We start from the raw sequence: 19,108 nt of genomic DNA, 5'->3' as shown, positions 1-19,108 counted from the left end.
ATTGTTTCATTGTACAAGTAGTTTAGTAATAGAAAAGTTAAGCTTTAAGAAGTTCAATCCAAAAGCTGACTCAAACTTTTTAATGTGACAAATGCATATTAGAAATTTTAGTTGTCTTAAAGTATATATTACATCGAAACTGTGGGTTTTTTTTTATTTTTAAATGTTTTATTTTATTAATTACTGCCTGAAATATTCGACAAAGGCTGTCAACAAAGGTAAGCAGAACATTATAATAGTTGTAAGGGGTTTTTATAAACCCATATAGGCTTCTTTTTGATGATAATTGTTGTTAGTAATAATTGTTATTGAGTATATAGTCCTGAAAGTTTGTACTGTTAATATTAATAAATAATATGTAAAAAATATATATTCTTATTAGTATTATTATTATTATTATTATTATTATTATTATTATTATTATTATAATTATTATTATTATTATAATTATTATTGTTATTATTATTATTATTATTATTATTATTATTATTATTATTATTATTATTATTATTATTATTATTATAATTATTAAATATCCTCATTTTGCATGTCTTGTACAAATTATGTTAGCTATCTGATCTTTGGTATTCTGTATTCCAAACTGGTCATTAGGGGCATCATTTTTAAACCCCAGTGTCGAGATAAACAAGTGACATTTCACATAACCAAGAAGGGGAGCAGAAAAAGCATAAAATTAGCTTTGGTTCTCGTTGGAACAATAAATTCAGCCCGGTTCGTGGCCAAAGTTCCTGCTTTGAATAAAAAGCCAGGGCCCTAAACTAGGCACGTTCGCATCCATGTGACTTGCATTCATCCGATGTTGCCGCTTTTGCGGCAGCATTAGAGCAATTAGATTGTTATGTTTTAGTGATTTGCTTGCGGTGGGATGGGCAATCAAGTGGCTGGAACGGCATTGGCGTCTTCTATGGCGGCAACTTTTTCCGATATGTCGAGTGCTCATTCCATGAGGCGGCGTTTTTTGTGTTGTGTACAGATATGTTGCACTGCTGAGGGGAGACGCGAGCATCTCAAATTGTCCGCTGGTGCGCCTTTGTCAAATGACTATTATTTTAATAACAACAGATCCGGTTACGAGACTTGCTGCTGTCTGACGTATGGTCAGGCCTAAGCCGCGACTAAGTGCGATATAAACCTCCTGGCTTATCGTATAATTCTACATGAATGAATTAAATTAATTAAAATACGTATGTAGCCTTAGCGCGAAAACATATTCGCGACTGTCTGCCTAAGCTCAGAGCCTATACTACGCTTTCCTTTTGCTTTAAATGACACAGTGCTAAATCCAAAATAGATCATAGTTTGAAATACTTTTATAGAATTCAAAAGATATTAACCGAGTCGCATTCCCAAAAAGCTATTGCATGGTAAACTATTCATTCTGTTTAGTCCTAAATTCAAAAAATATAATTTAGAATATAATAATAATTAATACAGAATATTTTCCTCTAAAAACATTAAATTATCTAATAATTACTTAATCAAGTAGTCTTAAATATTTTAGAAAAGTGTTTCTATATTAGCAGTCCAAGAATTGATTGCTTGTTAATATCTATGCTTGGGCGTAGAAACGATAAGGTTTTAAGTAAAATATTTTACAATCCATTTTAACCGATTCGATTTCTTAAGATAGCAGATTTGCTTTAACTCGTTGAAGCGCATGCAAACTATAATTTTAGACACAGACAAATTAAACAAGTAAAAGGCACTAGTCGGAAGTCCGACTTGGGTATACCCTGAACCAAAGACAATATAAACACTAAGATGAGTAACGCCATACAAAAAAATGCTACTATGCAGTTAAATTTTTTTTGCAAATTGGGATCAAAAACGAAATCAGTATCATCGCGCTATCACAGCTTAAATTTAGAAATCTCTAAAAACCGAATTTAGTCTCATCTTCGGCTCTATGAGGGCCGTGCAAGCAATTATGTTTGCATGTCTGTAAATGTGTTGTTATTCCCTGCCGAAAAAAATAATTTTGTTAGTTCCTCACGGTTACCATGATCTATCTCAAATTTGTACTTATTTGCATATGTTTGTTGGTTTGGTAGAAAATCAATATCTTTTAAGCCGATTCTAATATAATTTCTTCAAATTTGGCAACAGCCAAACCGTAAAAACCTATTTATTTAAATATTATTATTTTATTTTGGTCATTATTGTAATTTAATTATTAAGGATCTATTAGTTGGGATATAAGAATAATAATATAAATATTTGCATCGACTTAAGAATACTGATTTTCTACCGAGCTAACCTCAGTACACAACATACATTCATATGTGAATACAAATTTGGGATAAGTCATGGTCAGCGCTAGAAAACTGACCAAATTAATTTCTTTGCCAGCAAAAGCCTATGCAGAGAATAACCACTCATAGCACTTATATGTATAAACATATTTTGTGTTTATATTGTCTTTGGGATGCTTGGCACACACATGGTTGTGTGTGTGTATTCTTGACATGCAAGCATTGTATCTTTAGTACTATCAGAGTTTTCAGCTATGCCTTGTCGTTTATTGTACTAGAGCAAATATAACGCCAAAATAGTTTCCCAGTTTCAAAGCTATCGTTTTGAAACTTTGCATAGGTCCGTCTTCATGTTGCAGGCAATATATATATCATTTAGATGCCATAGGAACGATAGGTCCAAAAGTAGATATTAAGTCTTCGGCGTGCCGAAGATATCCTTACTTTCTCGTTTTTCATTCAAATAAAAAAAATACGTTTATTGTTGGAAGAGTTTAGTTCAAGGTGTCCCCTAGTTGGTCACCTCCGACTAAAGCACTCTTACTTGTTTTTTATAGATTTTGGCAAAATATTCACAGATTTTTAATTGATTGTTTTTTAATTGCTTTACAATCTCCAAATATGTACATTGCTCAAAAGCTTTGGAAACTTAGTAATGGGTAAACGAATTTCGTAAATATAAACGATTTTTTGCTAGAAGCAATGAATTTAGTGAATTAAGCTGTGAAAATATTATTTTGTATGCGTCTAAGTGCTCAGCATTTTGATACAAATAATATCAATAATATTGTTAAAATTTTGCAAGAAAGTGGGAAACTTCTGTAAAATCTTTCTTTTCAAATAAATACAAAATAATTTTGTTGCTTCAATATTCAAATAAATATTTTATTATTATTTCCGAATATGTTTGTCATGTCATTTTCTGTTATGATAACTGTTGTGAAGGGATTTTATGCACCAGTTTGTGTTACCCGGCGTTGACCAGCCAAGTGGCTTTCTGTAAATGTTCAAATTTTAAACTTTTCTAAATGGGTGTAACCCATTTTTATTGATATTCAGTAGGTTTACAAAACGATATAAATAGTTTCAAGTTTGTTTATTGGGCGATTAGTTAATAGTTAATGCTTAGCCAAGTTGAGTGTCTAGATTGCATTTCACGTGCAATGTGCAATGTGATGCATAACATATGTATGTACAAAATGTTTTGGGCTGTGTACGTGGGGCAGACTGATTGGCTTTTTAACCACGTGGCATTTATTTGTTCAATGACTTCGTAACTACCTGTGCAACTTGTTAGCGATGGTTGTAATATTGAAATGGCATAACCAACTGCTCCCCGGGCACATTCCTTGCACGCCAGCAACCAGCCTGTTCGCTACGAGCCGGAGCTCCTGCCTTGGCTGCTTGGTTGCTAAAAGTTGTTCTCTGGCGGCTGTTTTACGAGCTCAAGTTCCAGCAGTAGCAGTAGCATCCATTTGCTGCTTGTTAGCAGTTTTTAGAGTTTCAATTGACAATGTTTGTAGCTGCATTAGGCAAACATCAAGGCTTGTTACAGCGGAAATTCAAGAGGAAGCTTCGCTGGCGGTTGCAGCTCTGGTGCACCTTTGATTTCATTCATGTCATATTCATCCTGATTTCTCATTTCCATTTTCATTTTGATTTAAAGTGTAACTTGTTAGAGTATTCTAAGCTTTCAGCTTTACATAGTTTCATTGTTTTTTTTTATCCAATTTTATTTTGCTTGTTTGGGAATTGACCCAGAAAACTTTTCAATTTTCTGTACGTATCAATTTTGAAATAATTTATATGTAAGCGTTTTGTCATAGTTTGCACTCAAATCCAGAAATCAAAAAGCTATTTTCTGGAGATCATATTTGGTAGTTTGCCTTTGTGTTGCAAATATCCCGCGCAAAAGAAAAAAAAACAAGGAAGAGGTTATAGTCGACATCTCCCGACTAGGGGATACCCTGAACCCTCTTATTCTTATATACACAAAATGCAGCTCGCGCTACGCACTCGTTTGCTTTAGTAGTAATAAAAAATAAATTTAAAAAAAAAAAGTTCCCTTGGCAGGGTTCGAACTCGCAACTGACCGCAATACTTGCTGCCGCCTCTACGCAGCAGCCACAATAGCCAAAAAAAAAAAAATATAGTTTCCTAGGCAGGGTTCGAACTCGTAACTGACCACGCTACTTTCCGCCGCCTCTAGTCAATAGCCACACCAATAATTAACTCTCAATGAGAAAAAAGCGAATTAAAATAGCAGCACAGAAAACAATACAATCGCAATTGCAATGCTGTTGATAGAATTCAAAGCAGACGCGCATGAATGTGTGGGTGTACATGTATACAGAATTTCTTGGAATTTGCGCAGCAGCCATGCTGCTAACACGTGCGCACATAACTTTTGTGTTTCTTAACCGATCTTAATGAAATTTTCGACAGTACATCTTATTGTAGAATAGAATATAGAATATTTGTGTATTCTCAAAAATGCAATTGCATATAAATTGTTGCTTAAATTAGTGGGCAATACAAGTTGGATAAATAACTTGATTTATAGCTTTATTGTGGTAGCGGGAAGGCGGCGATAGGTATAAAATGAAAGATACAGCAACATGTACACACACTTTGAATTCTATCAACAGCATTGCAGTTGCGATTGTATTGATTTCTGTGTTGCTATTTTAATTAGTTTTTTTCTCACAGAGATTTAATTATAGGTGTTGCTATTGAGTAGAGGTAGCGGAAAGTAGCGCGGTCAGATGCAAGTTCAAACCCTGCCAAGGGAGCTTTTTTTTAATTTATCTTTATTACTACTAAAGCAAACGAGCGCGTGCTTCATTTGGTGTATATAAGAATAAGAGGGTTCAGGGTATCCCCTATTCGGGAGCTCCCGACTAGAACCTCTTACTTGTTTTTAATTTATCTTTATTACAACTAAAACAAAAGAGCGCGTAGCGCGAGCTGCATTTGGTGTTGGAATGAGGGGGTTTAGGGTATTCCCTAGTCGGGAGCTCCCGACTAGAACCTCATACCTGTTTAAAAGCTAATAAGGTCGTATTTATTTGCATTACATTTATGTTAGTCTGAAAGTTATGCTTAATTATGTAAATATAATATTGTCATACTAAATATTCATATGAGAATATTATCAGGTGGAAACGAGTTTTTTCTTTGAGTCAATTAGGTGCATAGACTAAAATGTTGGCTGAGCTTAAAATAATGTGATTAAAGAAAACAAAGAAAATTGCTTTGATAGTTTGCGTATATTTTTATTTTTTAGCGTTATTAAGCACACCACTTGACTGGCTGCAAGAGTTGCAGATTCGTCTTAAAAGTAAAATTCACTTTGTTGTCATTTTGTATTTCACTTAGTTAGCACATGCAAAGCAAAATGGATGTTTTTACGTGCAGAACTCAGCAATTTTTGGCCGCCAGCCAAGTCGCAACTGACTTAAACACAACACTTTGTCCCGTCCATTCTTTGACCTACAAAAACAAAATCAAGCAACACGAGTAAGTTCGGTACGCCGAAGTTTTGCCGTTTTCCCAGGTTTGCCCAAAATATCTTGAAAACCAAAAAAATTTTCCATACAATAACTTACTTTTAGACCGATCGTTCTTTGAATCGTTCCTATGGCAGCTATATGATATAGTGGTCCGATGTTAATAGGATTTCGCATACGCATAGTTAAACTAATAAATGCCGAGCTTGGTCAAAATATCTTGATAAACAAAACTGTTTTTCATACAAGAACCTACGTTTCGACCGATCGTTCCTATGGCAGCTATATGATATAGTGGTCCGATCCAGCCGGTTCCGACATATGTAATGCGTGCAAGAAAGAGGGGCCTTCTGCAAAGTTTCATAATGATAGCTTTAAAACTGAGAGAATAATTCGCATAGAAACAAATAGACTGACAGACGGACAGGGCTATATCGACTCGGTTGTTGATACCGATCAAGAATATATATACTTTATGGGGTCAGAGATGTCTCCTTCTATGCGTTACACATTTCAAGTCAAAATTATAATACAGTTGCTTAGCTGCCTCGATACTTAGGTGCATCGGTAAGATAGCTGCCTGAAATTTTTTTTTCGCTGCAATAAGAGCTAATTTTGTATGAAATTAATTACGTTTAGTGCATCTAACTTAACAGCCTTTTGCATTTTAGCGCCTCCTATTGGAGGTCTCCTATTTTTTTTTGCCAATTTCTATAAATATCATGTAAGTTACCTGCGCCATCTATGATCAGATGTGTTGATTTTTGATTTGTTCTTCTTATGTATACAATAAACTGTATAGAAATTGAATTAAATGTAATTTAAATACATAAAGTTAATAAATTAATTTGATTATTTAACTTTGTACTGTTAAATAGAATTAATTGCAACTTAAAAAAAATAGAGGTTAATATGAAATCGATTCACTTTTAGGATAAAAATAAATTAAGTTAACTGCCTTTTTAGGATAGCTGCCTCTAATGTCTGTGCAAAGTACTCGAGGCAGCTAAGCAAATTATACTGTACTAATGACCCACTCACTGTATGAAAAGCAACCACACAACAAACTTTGCTGCAACAATAACACTACAGCAAGAACATTACAACAAACGTCATACATTGAATATGCTACACATAGTAAGTACACCAAACAACAAGCGCCTAAACTACAAAACAGGTACAGAAACTTATTATATTTATAAATTAAGAATGTTATAGTAATTTTTAGAGCGAATTTGAGACTACTTTTTTCATTCCGATTTTGATCATTACTGCTGAAAAATTGTCTTGATAATCCAATCACTGTCCACTTTTAGACATCCAGGATTAAATTTAATAACTCGGAAAATAAATTATACATCATGACCGAATGTAAAGGCGTCTAAGCGTCTTCTTTGGGGAGGGGTCAGTAATAAAACACCAATGCAAATATATGTATTTGTGTATATGTAATGTGGATTGTTTGCGGAGCACATGATTTAGTGAAAAGAAAGTAATTTAGCATGCTGAATTAATGTTGAAGCTGTTCAAAACAAAGTTCAGAGTTAATTTGGGGCTCATTCATTAAATATGCCCATATGCTGTTATCAGCCAGCGAATGCCATATTCTGATTAAGAGCTGAGCTCACCTTGCCTCTTTCATTTTGTTCCGCTCGACTTTTAATACGCAATCACATTGCAGTGTGTGAGAGAGTGAGAAAAAAGGCATTGCTTTGGATTCTGTTACGGAGTGCATTCGGCAAAGGGCATTGAGTAATAAATATATCTGTTTATTACTTAATGGGCAAAGGGAAAGTAGAACAAAATGTTAGGCATTCACGCATTGTATTTCAGCCGTTGCTTTCCTTTTGTTTTGCTGCCTAAGAGTGACTGTTATTGAGCGGGTGGAGAGTTTTGACTGACAAGAGGGTATTCATTGGCCAGGACTGGGAGTTTATCAGATATGATTTGCTTTGATTGCTTGCACTCATTAACTATTTATTTCAGAGCATGCTACTTAAAATAATTAAAAGACATAATATAATTGTTAGCACATTTTCATTTTATTACGAGTTTCTGTTATAGTTGTTTTCCTGGCATTTTTTATTACGAATCGAGTTCAGTTAAGTTCATGACCATTTTGAGGGGTCATTCGCAATTTCGCAGCTCTAGGCTGCCGTCGTCGTTTGTTGCTGCTCGGGTGTGGTCGTCGTGGAGGCCACCGTGCTAGTCTCGGGATTCTTCTCATTGATGGCCAGCCAGGCACAACGCTTTTGCAGCTCCATACGGTATCTGGGATGAGTGATCGCATACACAAACGGATTTATATAGGCTACCATTTTGCAGGTGCAGGCCGCTATCATTGTGGCATCAGCAATCTCTTGTCCCCGAAGGCGCCAATCAGCGACATGACGCCGTACGGTGTCCAGGCTACAATGAATAGGAAACAAATGGTAATGGCCGCCTTGGCAATGCGTATCTCAGCCGTCTCCTTGCTCTTGTCGAATCGCTGCGCTTTATTCGAAGTTCATTTTCTTGGCCTGCTTGCGCAGCGCCTTATCATAACTGAACACATGGCTCACAATCTGGCTGTAATAGTACTGGATCATGCTGGTGGGGCAGAAGAAACTGAAGAAGAAGATGGTGGCCACAAACATGCGCGTATCAAAGTTATCCGTCAGATAGTCGAAGGTGCAGGAGGTCAAATAGCCTTCGGGCACAAAGCGACCCCAAGCTTCCGTATAGCAGGCTACAACAAATGGCGTGGCATACATATAGATGAATATAATCATGGCTTTGGCCTTGCCGTGCGTCATTTTTCCTTCCATGGTATCAAAGTTATCCATCAGATAGTCGAACATGCAGGAGGTCAAATAGCCTTCGGGCCTCAGCGACCCTACGCTTCCGTATAACAGGCTACCACAAATGTCGTGGCATACATATAGATGAACTAGCGGGTATATCCCGGCATTGCACGTGGCACGTATAAAAAGTATTTTCCCAAAAAGCTTTAAGAATGATTTTGACACTGCTCGGACGGTAAACGAACAACTTTCATACAAACGTTTTCCGCCAATTTACCACTGTTGCCGGTGGAATTTCCCAAACCCCTAAAACACGTATTCATTAGTTCTATGTAGAGCTTTAAAAATAGGTTTGAAGCAAATCGGACGAAACTTAAAACTTCACCAAAATAATTGTAAAATTGCACTTTCCACCGTGAAAGCTTTGATTTTGACAAGAATGTGTAACACGTCTCAAATGATTTCTTATGTTGATCCATGGAAATAAATTTGAGAACGAAACGCCGACCGCCCAATCTTTGAACCCCATTTCCACCAAGGAGGGATGGACTTTCCAAAAAATGTGAAATACCCATCAGATGAATTTGCACAAAGATCTTTGAATATGTGCTTGAGGCCGATCGGGTGGTAAACATGTAAGATTCATACAAACATTTTTCGCTAATAACCCACTGTTGTGGGTGGTATTTCCTAAATAGCTGAAACACGTATTCATTAATGTCTTATATAGAGCTTTGAAAATAAGTTTGAAGCAAATCGGAAAAAATTTAAAACTTAGCCCAAAAAATCTTTGAATCGCACTTCTACCGAAGAAATTTGGGTTCTGTGAAAAATGTGAAACACGTCTCAAATGATTTTTCATATAGATCCTTTGAAATGACCCATCAAATCTTTGACTTCCATTTCTAGTGTGAAACACCCCTAAAATGAATTTGAACAAAGATTTGTATACCCTGAACCCATTAAAAATGGGTAAAAAGGGTATAATGTTTTTGTGCAAATGTATGTAACAGGCAGAAGGAAGCATCTCCGACCCCATAATATTATATATATATATATTTTTTTATCAAAAAAATTTCAGAACCTATACGAGCTAGAGACTTGAAATTTTAGCTGTAGGTCCTCCTAGTACCCGCGCAGGTCGAGTTTGCTTTCGATATTCGATAACTTGCCCCGTTTTCAAGTAATCGATATCGAAATCCTGTTCATTGGGCAATATGGAATAATATGAGCTAGAGTCACCAAATTCGACATGTAGCTTCTAAAATAGTATATATATATCAAGTAAATTTCACTTTATACCTATCGCCAACCCCCCTCTACCACCTAAAGCTATAAATCAAGTTAATTATCCAACTTGTATTGCCCACTAATTTAAGCCACAATTTATATGCAATTGACTTTTTGAGAATACACAAATATTCTATATTCTATTCTACAATAAGATGTACTGTCGAAAATTTCATTAAGATCGGTTAAGAAACACAAAAGTTATGTGCGCACGTGTTAGCAGCATAGCTGCTGCGCAAATTCCAAGAATTTCTGGTTTTGGTTTTTTTCTCATTAAAACTGAATTATTGGTGTGGCTGTTGAGTAGAGGCGGTGGAAAGTAGCGCTATCAATTACGAGCTCGAACCCTGACTAGGTAATTTTTTTTTTTATTTGCTGATGTGGCTGTTGAGTAGAGTAGGCACAAGGGAACTTTTTTATTTTTATTTTATCTTTAATACTTCTAAAACAAACGAGCGCATAGCTTGAGCTGCACTTTGTGTTGGAAGAAGAGGGTTCAGGGTATCCCCTAGTCGGGAGTTCCCGACTAGAACCTCTTACTGGTTGAAATTGAGTTTAAGGCCGATCGGATGGTAAGCAAAAAAAATGCCATACAAACGTTGTTCGCGATTTTTCCACACTCGCGGGTGGAATTCTCTGACACCCCGTCTTAACGTGCACCTACATCACATAAAGTAACTACAGTGAAAATTTCAGCTTCCTAGCTCTCACGGTTTGGGCTGTGCGTTGATCACCAATCAGTCAGTCAGTCAGTCAGTCAGTCAGTCAGGACAAACGGTTTCATATATAGAGATATGCCATGCGTGGATCGTAGGCGATGAACGCATTTGTCGCTCCCGCGCCGATGCCCGTGTAGGAGCCAATGATGCCATAGATCTGGCTGCCCAGGTTGCCCAGCGCAAGCTGTTGTAGATTAATATGGGCGTTTTGCTCATCATCAGAAAATCGCAGATGGCCAGATTGATGACCAGTATGTTCGAGGGTGTTCGCAGCGATTTGGCTGCTGAGAAGACCCAAATAACCAGGCCATTTCCTATCAGCGACATCAGCGTGAAGAATATATAGAGTGTGCCCAGCAGATAGTTCATCGACTCAGGCGGTTCCGGATACGTTAGCCAGTGCTAGGGTATGTGACGCAGCTCGTCCGGCGGCACATTCCACCCCAGCAATGGTAGCTCGGCCACCAGACGCGCCTCCGGTCGCAGCACCGTCGACACATTCCCGATGACAGTTATATTATACTCCATGGCCCGCTTGGCCACATTGATGGATCCGCCGTTGCCCAAGACAAAATCAGCGCTCTCTCTGATTTCCTCTCGGCCTTTATATATGCTCACCTGCAATTGGATTAGCCGCACATTTGCAGCAGCAATTGTGGATTACAATGTGGATCCGTATAATCCCTTAACCAAATTCGCTGAATTAACTGTTCTGACCTGATTTTCCATTTCTGTGCCTAGCCTTAGGCGCTTATCGATTGAGGTGCTTCAATCATTTGTCTGTTTTTAGTTTGCTTTGTTTTTACTGTACTTGAGACTTAAACTAATTGTTACCCATATTTCACTTAAACGTTATTAGATTTCGATTGCATTCTTTTGTTCTGTTTATGAAATTATATTTTATTTTTTTTTTATTATTAGCCTAAAACTTGGTTTAAGAAAGTCTTAATAAATTTTAATTAGCCATCTATGTTAAGGCCCTACAAATTCTTATAAGAATAAAATATTTTATTAATTGGTAATATGCAAAAAATGTTTAAATTTACAGCGATTAATATCACGCTTGCAAACCTGTTTTGAGCCAAGCCGGTTTAAACCAATACTTTTAATTTTTTGTATACCAAGTCATTATCTCTAAAAACAGCTGAGCCGAGCTGCGAACCAGATCATATTTTTCTTCCAAAACTGGTCTGTTTCAACATAAAACCAAATGCAGTTCGCGCTACGCGTTTGCTTTAGATGTCATAAAAATAATTCTACAAAAAAAAGTTCCCTCGACAGGATTTGAACTTGTAACAGACCACGATACTTGCCGGTGCCCCTAGTCAACAGCCAAACCAACAACCAATAGACACTAAAACAAGTTAGAGGCTATAGTCGGGAGCTCCCGACTAGGGGATACCCTGAACCCTCTTCTACCAACACAAAATGCAACTCGCTCTACGTGTTCGTTTTTCTTTAGCAGCAATAAAAATAAATTTTAAAAAAAGCACAATTCCCTCTGTAGTATTCGAACTTGTAACAGACCACAATAATTAATAATCTAAACTGCGAAACCAACAACTTTTCGATGTCGAAAAAACCATTAAAATAGACACACATACACACAGCTCAGAATACAATACAATCGCAATGGCAAAACTGCAGTCTGCATGTTGATAGAATTTCAAAAAAAAATTAAAAATAAGGGCTATTTTCGGCACGCCGATGAATTAATACCCTTGTAGACCCCACCTTTTCATAAAGCTCATAGTGTTTTGCCAATATCTAGTAATCACAGGGAAAATAATTAATGCCGAATATGGCTAAGATATCTTGAAAAACAAAGAAATGTTCCATACAACTTTATGTTCGACCGATCGGCAGCTATATGATATAGTAGTCCGATGTAAATAAGATTTTGCATATGTATGAGGAGTATAGTAAAACTAATAAATGCCGAGTTTGGTCAAGATATCTTGAAAAACAACAAATTTTTCATGCAACAACTTAATATTCGATCGATTGTTCCTACGGCAGCTATATGATATAGTGGTCCGATGATGATATGATTTTGCATATATATGAGGAGCGTAGTAAAACTAAAAAATGCCGAGTTTCGTCAAGATATCGTGAAAAACAAAACAATTTTCTTTGCAACAACTTAATTTTCGACCGATCGTTCCTATGGCAGCTATATGATATAGCGGACCGATGTTGATAGGACTTTGCATATATATGAGTAGCATAGTAAGACTAATAAATGCCGAGTTTGGTCAAGATATCTTGATGAACAAAAATATTTTTCATACAAGAACCTACTTTTTAACCGATCGTTCCTATGGCAGTTCTATGATATAGTGGTCCGATCTATCTGGTTTCGACGTATGTACTGCGTGCAACAGAAAGTGGGACTTCTGCAAAGTTTCATAAAGATAGATTTAGAACTGAGAGACTAGTTTGCATAGAAACAGACAGACAGACAGCCGGACAGACGGACATGGCTATATCGACTCGGACGTTGATACTGATCATGAATATATATACTTTATGGTTTAGGAGATGTCTCCTTCTATGCGTTACACATTTCACGACAAAATTAGAATACCCTCTGCAAGGGTATAAAACGCGCGTGAATGTGTGTGTGCACATGTATACAGAAATTCTTGCGATTTGCGCCAGCTGCCGCTGACACAGTCTGACAGTCTGCTAATATACCATACTTTTGTGTTTCTTAACCAACATTGATGAAATTTTATTAATTTTGATCTGATTCTGCTAATATTTGTATATTTTCAAAAATTCTTAACTGCATTGAAATTGTGGCTTTAAATTGTGGCAATACAAATTTATTTATTTATTTATTAACCAATGCTGGTAGCTTTCAGGTTATTTTAATTTACAAAATATTATCTTAAATAACTAATTAACTAAACAGAAAATATGAAGCTAAAAAAAGATGTGGAATTAATGAGATATAAAGGAAGAATTCTTTAAGCTTATTTTTAACTTGAGCACTATTGGCAGAAAAATCAAAACGCATTTCAGTTGGTAGACTATTATAAAGCTTTAGTGATCTGATCATAGGCTCGTTACTTGCATAAGCAGTTCTATGAGTCCCCACAGAAAACGGCAAATGGTATCGCAAAGATCTGCTCGGCACATTAAAATTAACGCGAGCAAGAAGGGAAGGGCATTCAATTATTCCTACAATTAAGTTGTTTAGAAAAAGCAGTGCTGAAATCATTCTTCTATCTTCCAGAGATGACAAGTGTAGTAGTCGACACCTAAATCTGTATGGCGGTAAGGGGTCAGCAAAGTTTAGGCAATGTAAATTAAATTTTAAAAACTGTTTTTGCAGCCTTTCAATCCTGTTTGTATGCACAATTGCGGATGGGCTCCAGATATAAGAAGCATACTCTAATATTGACCGCACAAAGGCCGAATATAGAGATAATCTTGTGAACGGGTCTCTTTATTTATTTGATTTATAGCTATTTGGTGGTAGCGGGTACTTGATATACGTATACTATTCTAGAAACTACATGTCAAGTTTGGTGACTCTAGCTCATATTATTTGCCGAAATTGCTTAAAAAAACAGGATTTCGATATCGATTTTTATCGATTACTTGAAAACGGAGCAAGTTATCGAATATAGGAAACAAACTCGATCTGCGCGGGCACTAGAAGGACATACAGCTAATATCTCTAGCTCTAATAGGTTCTGAGATCATTGCGTTCATACATACGGACATAGACGGACATAGCTAGATCGACTCGGCTATTGATGCTGATCAAGAATATATATACATTATGGGGTCGGAGATGCTTCCTGAAACTTTGCAGAAGTCCCTCTTTCTGTTGCACGCAGTACATATGTCAAAACCAGCTGGATCGGACCACTATATCATATAGATGCCATAGGAACGATCGGTCGAAAAGTAGGTTCTTGTATGAAAAACAGCTTTGTTTATCAAGATATCTTCACCAAACTCGGCATTTATTAGTTTTACTATGCTCCCCATATTAATGCAAAATCCTCTCAACATCGGACCACTGAATGGCATAGCTGCCATAGGAACGATCGGTCGAAAAATAAGTTGTTGCAAGGAAAATTTTTTTGTTTATCAAGATATCTTGACTAAACTCGGCATTTATAGTTTTACTATTCTCCCTCGACTTATGCAAAATCCTATTTACATCGGACAACTATATCATATAGCTGCCATAGGAATGATCGGTCGAACATAAAGTTGTATGGAACATTTTTTTGTTTTTCAAGATATCTTGACCAAACTCGGCATTTATTAGTTTTTCTATACTCCTATCACAATCGGACCACTCTATCATATAGTTGCCATAGGAACGATCGGTCGAAGATTAAGTTGGAGCATGAAAATTTTTTTGTTTTTCAAGATACAATGCTCCCTCCTATGCCAAATCTTATATATATGGGACAACTATATCATATAGCTGCGATAGGAACGATCGGTCGAAAATTAAGTTGTTGTATAGAAAACTTTTTTGTTTTTTAAGATATCTTGACCAAACTCGGCATTTATTAGTTTTACAATGTTCCCTTCATTTATGCAAAATCTTATATACATCGGACTACTATATCATATATCTGTCATAAGAACGATCGATCGAAAATTAAGTTATTTTATGGAAAAATTTTTGTTTTTTACAATTTTTAAAAATACAACCATACCATACACAGAAATTCCTACAATACATGGCAGGCCAAAACTCGTTTTCTATAATAACTTTTGTGTTTCTTAATCGATCTTGATGAAATCCACAGTAGATTGTGGATATTGTGCAATAAAATATTTGTATTTCATCAAAAGGTCAATTGTATTAAAATCGTGGGTTAAATCGGTGGGTAGTTCCAATTGGTTTATTTATTTGATTATCGAAAATCGTATTGCGCGGCCACTAGGAGGACCTTCATTCCAAATTTCAGGCCTCTAGGTCTTATAGGTTCTGAGACCCTTGCTTACATGCATAAGAACAGTCGGACGGACAGACGGACATACAGACGGTCTTGGCTAGATCAACTCGGCTATTGATGCTGATCAAAAATATATATACTTTATGGGGTCGGAGATGCTTCCTTCTGCCTGTTACATACAATTGCACAAAAACAATATACCCTGTTTACCCATTTTTAATGGGTTCAGAGTATAATAAGCGTCTGATCTAATGAAAACAAGTAAGAGCTTCTACAGACGGACAGACTGACGGACGGATAGACGGACAGACGGACGGACGGATAGACGGACAGACGGACAGACAGACAGGCGGACATTGCTAGATCGACTCGGCTATTGATTCTGATTAAAAATATATATACTTTATTTGGTCGGAGATGCTTCCATCTGCCTGTTACATACATTTGCACAAACACATAAGGGGTTCAGGGTATACAAATTTTTAGGTAGCATATTACTAAAAGACCAATGTCGCTAGCAAACTGTAACACAAAATAGCCTTGATACGTCTTCTTTATTGTGATGTTCAATCACGACTGATTGAGATAAGAAGTAATCGGATTTCTCGAGCTCTTGGTAGAAATAAACCAAAGGAGGAGTAGTAGAACTTAGAACAAGTAAGAGGTTCTAGTCGGGAGCTCCCGACTAGGGGATATCCCTAACCCTCTTCTTTCAACACCAAATGCAGCTCGCTACACGCTCGTTTGCTTTAGTAATAATAAAGAGAAATTAAAATAAAAAAAATGGTTCCCCTGGCAGGCTTCGAACTCGCAACTAACCGCACCACTTGACGCTGCCTCTACTCAAGGGCCACGACAATAACTGAGCTTGATAAGAAAAAAATCAATTAAAATAGCAGCACAGAAAACAATACAATCGCAATTGCAATGCTGTTGATAAAATTCAAAGCAAATACGCATGAATGTGTGTGTGTGTACATGTATACAGAAATTCTTGGAATTTGCGCAGCAGCTGTGCTGCTAGCACGTGCGCACATAACTTTTGTGTTTCTTAACCGATCTTAATGAAATTTTCGACAGTACATCTTATTGTAGAATTGAATATAGAATATTTGTGTATTCTCAATTGTATTATCAATTGCATTAATTGTGTGTAATTGTACAAGTTGGCTTACTAACTTGATTTATAGCTTTGTGGTGGTAAAGGGGAGGTGGCGATAGGTATAAAGTGAAAGCTACATGATATATATATACTCTTCTAAAAGCTAAATATATGTTGACTCTAACTCTTATTATTTACCAAAATTGCGAAAAATACTGGATTTCGAAATCGATTTTTCTCGATATCGGGAACAAACTCGATCTGCGCGGGCATTAGGAGGACCTACAGCTAAAATTCCAAGTCTCTAGCTCTAATAGGTTCTGAGATCCTTGCGTTCATAAATTCGGATGGACGGACGGACGGACAGACAGACGGACATGGCTAGATCGACTCGGCTGTTGATGCTGATCAAGAATGTATGTACTTTATGGGGTCGGAGATGCTTCCTTCTGCCTGTTACATACATTTGCACAGGGACATTATACCCTTTTTACTCATTTTCAATGGGTTCAGGCAAAGACAATATAAATTACTATAAATTATATTGTCTTTGGTTCAGGGTATAATAAAACTGAACTGCTGTAGGGTTTTCTCGTATCCTGTCCTTACGAACCCCAACTAAACTGAAAAGAAAATTGATGATGTGGAATAGAGCGCTGACAATGCGAAAAAAGTTTTTTCTGTTTTTAAGCAAAAAAGTATTAAATTAAAATTAAAGAAAAACCCTTCTAAAATAGTTTAAATTAAGCCAACAGTTTTTATTGTGTGGTATGCGCAAACAAATGAAATATGATATATATAAATATGTTACATACATATGTACGAAACATACGAGAACAATTAATGAAACAAAAAATTTTAAAAAAGTAACTAAACTAATCTAAACTTAAATAAGCACGGAAAATTTGATATTCATTTGAAAAAAAAAAATAAATAGATTTATTAAAATTCAATAAAAAATCGATAAAAAATTAAATGTAAGAAAAATATCTGGCATCTTATCAATTAAGGCATGAAAGATGGCATAACCCGTATTTATAGTGTGTTTGGTTTTATGCCTCACAAAACTAGATTTTAGACATCAGAAAATTTTTATTACAACAAGTTGGTTACCAAGGCTAAATAAATAACTAACAAATAGTTGCTTGCATTTATTTTCTCTTTATTTTGAAGTTTCATTCAATAAATCTTTAATAATAGATTTAGTAATTTCCTATTTTGTACAAAATAATATATGGAGAATTAATAGGAAAACAACAGTAAAAAAGACTATGTACATACACACACATGCACACACACCCGCGCACATCAGCCATAAATACATATGTATAAAGGTGTATCTGCCAGCCTACTTATAGACTCATAAAACAAAAGTGTATCATGCTTTTGTGCGCTTCCAGGGCGCAGCGAAACAAACAGGCAAAGGCGGCCATATGTGGTATTATGCTTGAGTGCGGGTGTGTGCACCAACAATTTAGGTCATAAATCATATTGAAAAAGTCCACAAAGGCATGCAAATATTTCCCTATAGCCCTGCCAAGCCACACACCGCTCAACATGGTTTTCACTCAAATTCATAATTCGAACAGCAACATATGTATATAGGTATGCATGACTGTACGCATGTGTTGGTATGTAAACATATGCCTACCAATGTGCTCAAAGTCCCCAAAAAGATTGATTTCCCTTTGTTTGCCTATTAGCGATGGAATATGTTCACCTCCACACGAATCGCCTACCTACGCGATGTTTTCTCTATCCACCCACTACACCCACTCCCAAGTGCCCCGCCGCGTTTGGCCAATACGCCACACGACAACACATTGAATCCACGGGCGGTCCAAAGTATATTGTGTATATATTGCCTACGAAAATAATAACTACGAGTATGCTAAGCACTTGGTGGATCCTATTCCCGTGTTGCGATTATTTTTAATCGGCTGCAAGGTGAATGACTCCTTCGCTGGAAAATACTTCCCAGTCGACAATTGATAGCAACCGGAAATGGCTGCCAGTGCAATATAAAGCGATTCATGTAATTGAAATGAAAGCCAATTAGAGATGAAGATTACATTTAATCTTAAATTCGATGACGAATTATATGATCAACAAATAACCCCTGGACATAAAAAGAAGAAAAACACAGCATGTCTTTAAATAACAAAAACATAAACGGGATAGTTTAAAAGTTTATGCAAAAGCTGCCATTATTAACATATTCCAATCAGAATTACTATTTGTGTAGGATTCGGGAAAGTTCCAGAAGAGCAAGTAGCCGAGCGAGCAACACGCAGTGGTCGCCGCTAGAAGGCTACAAGAGAGAGCAAACGGTCAGATCGTCCGCTCTGAGAGAAAACGATCAGAGAGTCAGTCGATGCCGATTTCTCGTAGGCTACAAATGCATTCATTGAGTAATAAAGAGACAGAGGAGGCTTTTGGATCAAAAGCTCTTTTTCGAAACACTTCACGAGCGATAGCAAGTGGCTTGTCATTGAGTA

At 36.5% G+C, this 19,108-nt stretch overlaps 1 pseudogene; it reads right to left on the bottom strand.

Annotated features, from left to right (window-relative positions):
- Positions 1–6,681: 6,681 nt before the first annotated feature.
- On the bottom strand, positions 6,682–11,125 carry LOC135430049 (opsin Rh3-like; annotated as a pseudogene).
- Between the last annotated feature and the right edge of the window lie 7,983 nt (positions 11,126–19,108).

The sequence above is a fragment of the Drosophila montana genome, unplaced genomic scaffold (assembly GCF_035044405.1).
Source record: "Drosophila montana isolate Dmon_TW-CO22-7 unplaced genomic scaffold, ASM3504440v1 contig_2844_1, whole genome shotgun sequence".
Classification (NCBI taxonomy): domain Eukaryota; kingdom Metazoa; phylum Arthropoda; class Insecta; order Diptera; family Drosophilidae; genus Drosophila; species Drosophila montana.
Note: the sequence above shows the minus strand (reverse complement) of the source record. Positions and strands in the feature narration are given on the sequence as shown.